Source organism: Sprattus sprattus (assembly GCF_963457725.1).
Source record: "Sprattus sprattus genome assembly, chromosome: 2".
NCBI classification, from domain to species: Eukaryota; Metazoa; Chordata; class Actinopteri; order Clupeiformes; family Clupeidae; genus Sprattus; species Sprattus sprattus.
In genome coordinates this window covers 22,676,005-22,687,387 of record NC_137921.1, presented here as the reverse complement: position 1 = coordinate 22,687,387, position 11,383 = coordinate 22,676,005, and positions in this window count along the sequence as shown.

The following is an 11,383-nucleotide window of genomic DNA, read 5'->3' as shown; positions in this document are numbered from 1 at the left end:
AGGTATATATTCATATTATATAATATATATATATATATTTGTACAATTTGACATATACAATCATGCTCATAACATTTTCAGATATATGCAGTGCAATTGACACAATATAGAATTTCACACAATATATGATATAATATAATAATTTAATCTAGGCTAGAACCCTTTAAAAAGTATCGTCTTGCTGAGCTTTTTTCGACTGTTGCCAGTCTGTAATTGCAGCGTGCTCAGTTTTGCAATGTGGTGCAGCCTGATTTTGTGGAATATGAATATATACCTATACTTAAAATATATTATATTAGGCCTATATTGTATCACATATTATATATATCATATATGTTATTCCATTGCACATTATACTGAGTCATTAATTTCTTAATGCACAGTCATTCATTTCTTAATGCACATACTTGAAAAGAAACTATTAAACTATGAAAAACACACTGACTGCCAGTATTTCACTATTTGATGTATGCTCTTTCTCTTAATGATGGTCAATACGTAGTAACTAAAGAAGCACTATTTCGATAGTTTATAGAGCTTCTCAGTATTTTCAAAGTGCACGAGCTGTGCAAGAAAGGTGCGCGTTTATCATAGACCCATGCACATGAATGACTGGCGATTTAACTAGCGAGATTCAAAGTAATGTAGAGGCAAATCTTTTTCACACACTTCACGTAGAGCATAAACCCTTGAATACTCCATGAAATTGGTTGCGAAATGTAAAAGGTTATCGTGATTTGTATCCAGATAAACCGCAGCTCCTGGCAACTTGCGGTTGTTTGACACGTTTGACAGACCTCTGGCGTCAGAGAGCTCCTGTAACAATATGGCGGCGACGCGTTTCGCCGAGGCTACGGGCTGAAGCAGTGGAGGCGGCGTCTACCTATACATGTCTATGGTAGTCGCGCTTGCTTCACTTTGCGACACTGTTACAACGAGCCAGGTAATCCACCAAGGTTTATGATGTTAAGCTTCATGTTTATTGAATTATTAGTTAAGCAGTGCATTCATTAGTAACAGAAATACAAAAAAGCCCCATATGTTGACGTTGAGCCTTATGCTGTTAACCGTTTACAACACAATTAAATATAACATTAAATGTACCCGTATTATGCGTTAAGACCAGCCCCATATGTTGACGTTGAGCCTTTTGCTGTTAACCGTTTACAAAATTATAAAACATTATGTTAAATAAACCTACATAATGCGTTAAGACAAGCCAGATATGTTGATATTGAGCCTTCTGCCGTAAACCGTTTGTGTTTGAGCATGCGCGATGTGTGGGACTACGATAGGGCAGCCTACTACGATAGGGCAGGACAGTCGCCAATATTTAAAAAGGTGCGATGACGACACCACAGGAACATATTGCCCAACACCCTTCTGAATTCTCACGACTTACCTCAGTTATTCTTAGACGAATGCCCAAAACAGTACACACATTCTGTCTTAATTGTGCTTTCAATATAATATTTGCTGGCTTTATAAAGCAAAAGTTCTTATAATTGTTCTGAAGGCATGAAGCAATATTGATAGGAAGTCTATTTTTCATAGCTACAAAGCCATAAAGTTTTATTTCTACAAAGTTTTTAAATTATTTTGAACCCTTAGTTTTTGATGCGTGACGAATGACCTACAGGGGAAGCCTTAAGACCATAACAGCAAGCCAGCCACCAGTTGGTTCCTTTTTTAGATCTCAATTTGAAAGCCAGTTTTCATTTATGTCTAGACCCACATATCTACAGTATGTGAATTGGCTGACCAAACTGCATTCCCCAGTCTCTAAATAATTCAACAAAATCAGTTGATAACACATATTACAAGTACGCCCATTACTCGTTATAAGTTTTCATTTATTTCTTGACCTCTATACAAAAAAGAAAGAGGCACCAGTGACATACAATGAAGCTGAGAGCTGGATGTTCCCAGCAGGAGTGCTCCCAAGAAAAGGTACTACTTCAAACTTATTGGTAATGGATGAACTTTTTCACTTTGTAGTAATTCATTGAATATGGCATATCATTAGAATGTATACAGAATGTGAAGAGAAATGAATATACAACCCCAGAAGTAGTAGTGAAGAAAAGAGTGCTTGTCCTGTGTCTTGTCTTACCTCAGATCTCCCAGGCAATGCAGTTGATGTTTCATTATGCCACCTTTCGATGTCATAAGGGGAAGCTGTGTCTTCAAATTAGGACCGCTGATTGTTGGAACTCTGTGCCTCCTTGACTGTGCACCTACACAGCGGCTAGGTGCTAGGTGTCCCTGCTCAAAGTTCGTCAGGCCATCAGTTCTGCTTCTCTTCTTCTAAGGTATGCAACATATTCAGCAAAGTTTGATTAAGGTGTTCACACTGTTGCACTGGGGATGGTAAGGTTGTGAGAGTGACACAGGTAGCAAGTCAAAACAATCAACACATCATGATTTTCTTGTGCATGGTTAATCAGTTTGCAGGGTTTGCAAAAGGCTTATCCTAATGAATATCTTAATAAGGTGATGACTGCAGAATGTGCTCTCTAATAACAGGTCTGAGCCTGGCCATGGTGAAAGGGGGCCAGCGAACAACATTTTAAATGAAAACAGCACCATCACCATTAAGTTAATTTCCCTAAGGGTTTCATATACATGTGCTTCTGTTTATATCTGGGTCCACTCACGACTGAAGACAGGGTGGTCATTTTAGAATGACACCGAAAAGAAATTTGGTCCCAAACATCCCATTGGTCTCAACCAAATTGGCCAAAAGTGGTGGTCTTACCTAGGGAAACATGGGTTTCTACTTTCCTCATGAGTGTGACATCTTAAAGGGAGGCAGGCTGACAATCAGTTAATTCAAGCAAAGTTGATTCTGACCTTATAACAATGATTTGGGTTCAAGCCTGAAAGACTTGAAAGGGGGGAATAGAATTAGTCCAGCGGAAATGCGCATTCTCCCCCGACAGCAATAATCTTTGCTCTGATTATGAAGATGTGTTTTTATTTTCACCTTCCAGATGCCAGCGTAGTGAATCCATCCCCTTCTGAAAATGTAATTACTATCTGTGCTTTTGAAGGCTTTCAGTTTTTGAGATGTGTAGTGGGCTGGATTTTCAATTAGATAGATAGAATATCTCCAAACTGGAGCTCAGGCAGGGACTTCGACGACGTTATAGAAATTAAAATATCAGCCGGTGCTGTAAAGGGATCACAAATTCCCCAAATGTATATATTTTTTAATTATCTGTGGTTGATGGCGATCGTAATTGAGTAGGCTGCACTGGTCGACATCTTCGCTGTTCAGCTGTTCTGTTTGCCCGCAAAGTACCCATTGTAGTTACGTGACTGAAAGATGTGAATAACCGTAAATATTGTAATGTTCTGTCATCAAGTCTGACATGTAGACTGAACATTTACATTTTACATTTACATTTACATTTAACATTTAGCATTTAGCATTTAGCATTTAGCATTTAGCATTTTATATTGGTAATACATTTAACATTTAAATATAGCATCGAACATCGAACATTTAACATTTAACATTTAACATTTAACATTTAACATTGACATTAACCTTAACATTTACATTTAACCTTTACATTTCTAAACTCAGTCTACATGTCACACTTAAGGCTGATTTATGGTCAGAGACGTAAGCGTAAGCGCAAGCGCAAGCGCAAGAGGCCGCGCAAGCCTCTTGCGTGACCCTTGCGCGACTTTTCACGTCTTGCGTGCGTTGGGCGATTTTTCTAGACTTGCGCCATTTTTGACATAAGCTTTTACGCAAGCCTCGCAGCCTGCAAGGTGAGGTTACTAAAATATTCTGCATGTCTACTCAGTTTTACAGTGCTTCCCAAGTAAAGGTTTGAAAAGAACTTCAAGCTTCAGACTTTCTGTTAGGGAACCTGTTATCTATCTGTAGAGCAAATGTCAGGCTACAAAAACATTAAGGTGAATTAATTGATGCTAATACCTAGCGCGGTGTCTATAGGATTTCCCATATACGTTAGCATTAAGCTAACATATTTTCTACCACAGTAAAACATGCAATACTAGATTGTTTGAAGAAACTAATGTTACGTGATGAGATTACTAAAATGTATTCTGCATGTCTGCTCAGTTTAACAGTGCTACCCAATTAAAGGTTTGAAAAGAACTTCAAGCTTCAGACTTTCTGTTAGGGAAAAAGTATTCTATCTGCCGAGCAAATGGCAGGCTCATATACATGAATTAAACTTTGCTCAACCTAGGCTATTGTTCTGGCGGTGAATTGCTTGGCAACACGCGCAACTTTTGGGAGCATGTACCGCTATGAGTAAATTTTGCGCAACAATGTGACACCAACGCAGAACCAAGCAAGCCCCTTTACGCTTGGTGACTATAGGAGGAGGAGTCTATCGAAACACACACACACACACACACACACACACACACACGTGGGGTGGCAAAACACACACACGTCACACACAGGCAAACAAACCGCACGAAGTTAAATCGACCAGCAGAGAAGCATCGTGAAAGTAAGTGACAGCAGTTACTATATGGTGAAGGCTATTTGTCTGCATTTATAAGCCTCTCCCAACTCACAAGGTGTCTCGTTACCGGCAACATTTTGCTTCCGGCTATTTGCACATAAAGATCTTTCCGCCTCACCGTCCACTTTTATGCCCGTGTCCCCCACTCCACTCCAGGTAAGTGTAATAAGTCTCAATGGATATGGTGTACTGTTGAGGAACAATGTTTCCACAGTCGTCGACATTTGCGAACAAAGTCATGCTACGAGGGAGACAATTTTGTTTGCAAACATCAATTTGGAGTCCTGGTCATGAGTCATGGGTTTCTAGTAGGGGTGCACGATTCAGAAAATGTCAAGATTCGATTCGATACCGATTTTTAGGCGATTCGATTCAAAATCGATTTTCGATTCAAAAACGATTCTCGATTTAAAAAAATGGATTCACAGTATGTAAATGTTAGTGCTGTCAAACGATTAAAATATTTAATCGCGATGAATCGCATTTTTGTAATAGTTAACTCAAAATGAATCGCAAATTAATTAATCGCAAATTTTATTTTAATGCTCTTATCATGGAAAAGTGGATTGGCTTGCTTTATGCAATGATTTATTTTATTGAACAACAACATTGCGGTAAAACAACATTGCGGTACAAAATACAATTATAAAGTGCACATTTCAGACTTTGCTGTGAACATAGAAGTCAGGCCTCTTATTTCAAAAACAATGAACCGTAACAGTAAGGTTACCAATAAAAGGTAAGCCTATACTTCTGTGCTTTCAGCCAGCTGCCTGTTGACATTTTCAGACAACAGTGAAGCTCGCTTCTTTTGCACAACACAACTTTTAAAGGTAAACTTTCTATTCAGAAGCTTTTCATCAAACATTTCGCCGTATCGCGCTCACTATCACTCAAACCGTAACGTTAGCCTACTACACAGTTTGCAAAGCCAAAAAGAACGTTAATCTTAAAAAAAAATGTAAAAAAATCCTTTTTATATGAATCGATTTTTGGAATTCTATGAATCGATTTTGAATCGGAAGCACTTGAATCGCGATACGAATGTGAATCGATTTTTTTGCACACCCCTAGTTTCTAGAGTCGCCAAGTTGGGGGTTACTTTCTGCTGGACTATTCAGTAACTTGTTTGGGTCTTGCTTTGTTTTGTGTTGCACTTGCTTGCTCTTTGACTGTCTTATGAAAGTTGTTGACTCGCTAGTTTGTCATAAACGAAGTAAGCAGATTTCAACAGGTTTCGGTAAGTTTAGCCGCTAGCAAGACATCTCGTTAACGATGTAAGCAAGCTTGTTGTAACATGCTTGGATATTGATGCTAGTAATAAGCATAGACATGTATATGTAATATGTATGTAATATGTCATATGTGCTCTCACGTCGGCTTGTAATGCTATTGTGATGGCTATGATGGGTAGCATGCCAACAACTTTCCTAACAGTCAAACATCAAGCAAGTGCAACGCAAGACGGCAAATAAGTTACTGAATAGTCCAGTAGAAAGTTGCCCAATACCTTCGGCTCCAGAAACTCCATAGTGTTACTCTAACACATTTAAATTGCACCTGGTAGCTCATGAGGGTGCATGGCTCAACAATCGTCTGTAGGGAAGGGGAAACCCAGACAGAGCTTTTTGCTCTAAAATGAGAATGAGAGGCTGTCTGGCATGGTGTATGGGAATTTTGTTTATGTTAGTTTTGATGAGTTATGTTTGGCTATGGTCTGTTGACATGGTGCATGCACATTTTAGTTAAAAAAGGACATCAAGGGTGGCAGGATACAGCAACAAGGCAGTACCAGCCGGCAACAGCTGGTTTAAACTAGTTCAACCTAGCAGTAGCCTAGCCTAAACCCACCTTCCCGACATAGGTCTATAATTTCATTTGAGATTAAATTATTATTTAACATACATAATTATTATATGAATCACTGATTATAAAGTGAATGAAGGGTCTCAAGTAATGATGATAAAATGTAAGGCTTTGGCCATAGGCTTTGGCCCTGTACATATTTAATTGATCACCAACTTTCCGTTACATGTATTCTCACTTTTCTTTTCAAGGATCATGACAGCAAATCTAACATTAATGCTGTGGACCTCCATCTTTTACAGTAAGTTCATTTTGATAAAGAATATAATTTTATAATCATTTACCTAACTATAAATAACAAAGCATATTAATTCTTGCCTTTTTTTTCTCCATAGTATGTCACTCTGTATCCTCGATAAAAATAGAGAGAAAAACCACGATATTGCATGAGCATGGTACTCTCACCTGCAATAAGTTTTGCAGTGGCTTAAGAACATGGACATATAATGACGATGACCTAGTATTCCGGTGTGAGGATGACCGTTGCGAAGAAGGAAATGGATTTGAAAACAGAGTAAGATTCTCAGATGAAGGCAATAATTCTCTCAGCCTCAAATTGGTCGTGTTCAATGACCAGGGAATCTATGTTGGCACTTGTGGTGATTGTAAGGAAGAAATGGCTCTTTGAAGTGGAAAATCACAGATGGCATTATTCCTCTGTTAATTAATTCATTTGGTGGGGCTGGGTGTTGTGTTATGGTGCCCTGTTGTGCTGGTGTTGTGTTGATCTTCCCAGCCCCCTGCAGAGACTCTTATCTCAGATCTTTGTTCCTGTTTGTCTCGGTGTAATTTTCCGTGCTGAGGTCAAACTAGGAACAGGACAATGAGGATGAGAGGGTCAAACTCAATGTGATATCAGAAAGTGATTTCTGCATGATGTTTGGACTCATTTTAATGGTCTCAATCTGAGTGGGAAAATGGTCTCAGTTCTACAGCTGTATATATTAAGGAAAACATAGTTAACAGAGACTTGATCATTTTGGCCTCTGTGAGAGGGCGAAGATGCCCCTGAATAGAGGGGGGTTCACCCCTTAGGGGGAGGGAACTCCCTCCATTTGGTTGTTAATGTGTGAATCTCATCTTGAGAAACATGATGCAGGACGAAAATGGGTACTTAAGGGTAAGACAGACAAAGCTCTTGGAGCATTCTGTCTTCAGATCTCCCTCACACACGTGTGAGTAGTCATTTCGCAGCAGCTAGGTATGTTCATGTTCTTTAAGTGTTTTTATGTTTCGTGTAGTATTTTAATATTCTTTTAGTCTTTTAGTATTTTAGTATTCTTTAGGTTAGCTTTAGTTCTTCATTTTCATACTTGATTGGATGTACTGTAATTAAGTAGCTTGTGCTTGTTATAATAAATTATTATATTCTGACCCACTTTGCCCTCTTAAGAAATTCTTAACTAAGAGAAGTACTCTCAGGTACGGTGTTTCCACAGAAGTCGAACTAGAGGTGGCTCCAGACCCACAGTGGCCGTAAGCGTAAACCTGTGAGGCAACTGGCTATCCTCAACTGGGCTAGACATGCTATAGTGAACTGCTAGTGGTATTATATAGTGGTGGCTTACCGAACAGCCTCATCCTAAGCGACATTAGTCCGAGACAAAACCAGTTATTAAAAAGTAAGGGAGGATTTCATATTACAGACGATAGGTGTACAAATAATTGAGTTGGAGATCAGCCTACCAAACCCGGTATTTATATGCATTAGAAATACGGAGCTAAGACTGAGCTCCTCAAAGATTGCGGTCAGACAAGAAATGGAGTCAGATAAAGAGATATTAAAAAGAGAGATGTTTTAATAAACTGTTACGTTTTCAGCAAATCAAAGCGAGAGAAGAATTCACTCGAAGCCTTCACTCGAAGCCTTCCAGACTGCCTGGTCCCTTTTTTGGTCCAGGAAAACCCCGTTTTACATGATCAATATTGTTATTACAAGCTTGAGGTTCTGGGTGAGTATTTAACTAAATATAGTTGGTTTGCACTAACCTATAACGACAAAGCTGAAAAATGTCACTGATAACTTTACAGATCTGTCTGAGGTTGAGTTGAGCTAAATATCTAACAGGTCCGGTACCTTGCTAATTTACAATATATACAGTTCAACCAAAACCCAAGGATAAACAAGGTATAGATCGGATGTACCTGTGTTCCTCATGTGGTGCCATTTGAGAGTACTTTACTACTTGAGTAAATTTGATTCTTTATTTTAATTTCCTATACGTTTGCAACATTTTGCAAAAAGTATGCTATTTGCCATCCTGGGTTATTGTATGGTAGTCTGTTATGTAAAACAACCATGATTCATAACCTTTTTAATATATTTGTATTTCCATCCATTTGTTAATCCATCTGAATTTGTTAAAAAAACAAGTGGAGGTCTGGATACTCACATTGGTGTATGTTTTCCTTTTGATTCTCAGTTCCCATAACTGTGAATACATCCACTGGAGACAATGTTACCCTACCTTGCTATGCAGCCACATCAAAATCAAAGGGAGGCTATCATTTGAGGGAGAAGAATGGTAAACCAGTACCCTTCACATCACTAATGTTCGTAAATCTGATCAGGGACTTTTTTCTTTGCCAATACTCGACAAGAGACGCAGATAAATTCAGAGGGGCTCCAAATTCAGCAAGGCTCTACGTGCAAGGTTACTTTTATTATGTCAATCTGTTTAGTTTAAGGCGGTATTCCTTGTTGTAATTCATCACAATCTAGACAGCTATCAGTTGCTACCATCACTGATATTTATGATATATTTATGATATTTTGCCTTCTAGCTCAGCGCCATGCCAGTAAAATCAAAGTTGGTGATCCTCTTGAAGTATTTCTAGCCACCAGTGTCACAGTGGAGGTGACTTTTACCAGGGCTGATGGTGCCCATCAAGAGCCTGTGTGCACTGTCAGGAGGGGTGTGCCTCATAATGCTCCTAAGTATGATGGCAGAATTACTGTGGAGAAGGACATACTCTCATACACTCACTCAATTCAGTTTGCCTGATAGTGAAGTGTATATCGTGAAAGACAGGGAAACGGGTGAAGACCTCAGCATCTACAACGTCAGTGCCAACGACAACGGTATGTTCTGACTTACAGGCAAAGTCCGCAATTCTGCCAAATGTTGTTGTTGTTGAACACACAATTGACAACTAGACAACTCTTTTGGATTAGAATCACAACTGCATAATTTAATGTGTGTTGGTGGTACAATGGTAGCATTGACGCCTTTCAAATGATTGACCTGGGCTTGATTCCTGGCCACTGCGGGATGCCTTGTACATAAGTCACTTTGGATCAAAGTGTCTGCTAAATAAAGGACCTTTACCTGATGTTGTAATGCTTTCTGTTGTGTAAGTGTTGTGTCTTGGATGAAAAACTGATTTTAGTTTTTTGTTCTCTTGCAGGGGAGACATGGCCATGCGATTCATGGCGATACATTGCAATATTTGCAATATGTGTTATAATAGCATTTTGTCTGGTATTGTTCATTGCCAGCTTAGTACGCTGGAAATTCCCAAGTTGGCCTCCTTCTAACACTAGGGATCGACCACCACATGGATTTTCTCCGGTTGCGCCTAGAGATGACAGGCCTACGATTGCCGTGCCGTGTACAGATAATGTCCCAGCCTCTGGACCCGGAGTGACTGACGATGACCTTCCCTTACCTGAAATGGACACTAACTTGCGAGCTCCAGTCCCATGGACTAAATAACTTTCCACAATGCAATCCACTCACATAGACTAAAAGCATGGAGTGTTTTAAACTTTTCTTTTATTGCTATTCCGTCTTTGAAAAGTTTATTTTTTTAATAATTATTTTATATATGATCACACAGTGTTCCATTTGGCAAAATGTCTCTTGACATGTGTGCAGTCAGTTTTATTTTGTAAGTGACTATAACTCTCAGGGTGCGCCTCATGGTGGGTTGTAACGTGTGATCCACAGCTATCCAATGAACTGCAACTAATATCCATAAACTCCATACAGTTTGGTTCCCAAAAATACTGTTGTATTAATAATTAGGCTTTCTATCCCTTCTAACATAAAGGCTAAACAGTAGGCCCTGACCATATTACGCAAGTACAGTCGTGGCCAAAAGTTTTGAGAATGACACAAATATGCATTTTCACAAAGTTTGCCGTTTCAGTGTCTTTGTATATTTTTTGTCAGATGTTACTATAGAAAACTGAAGTATAATTACAAACATTTAATAAGTGTCACTGGCTTTTTTTGGCAATTACATGAAGTTAATGCAAAAAGTCAATATTTTTGACCCTTCTTTTTCAAGACCTCTGCAATCCGCTCTGGCATGCTGTCAATTAACTTCTGGGCCACATCCTGACTGATGGCGGCCCATTCTTGCATAATCAATGTTTGAAGTTTGTCAAAAATAGTTTTTTTTTTGTTTGTCCACCCACCTCTTGAGGATTGACCACGCATTCTCAATGGGATTAAGGTCTGGGGAGTTTCCTGGCCAATGGACCCAAAATATTGAGAACTTGTGGTCAATCCGGCGGGTGGACAAACAAAACAAAAAAAATTCTGACAAACTCCATGCATTGATTATGCAAGAATGGGCCGCCATCAGTCAGGATGTGGCCCAGAAGTTAATTGACAGCATGCAAGGGCGGATTGCAGAGGCCTTGAAAAAGATGGGTCAACACTGCAAATATTGAATTTTTGCATTAACTTCAACTAATTGTCAATAAAAGCCTTTGACACATGTTAAATGTTTGTAATTATACTTCAGTCTTCCATAGTAACATCTGACAAAAATATCTAAAGACACTGAAGCAGCAAACTTTGTGAAACTTTGCTTATCTCTAAGGAACTGTCTCAGATGTTTTCAGAGATTGGTAACATTCTACTATACTCGTGTAAGGAAGCCTCCTCTGTACAGCAGTTACGACAAAGCCCTGTGATCAATATTCAGGAATTCCGCTACATGAATGTGTTCCTCAGTAAGCAAGGACAGATTCTATACAATTTACCCAGTGG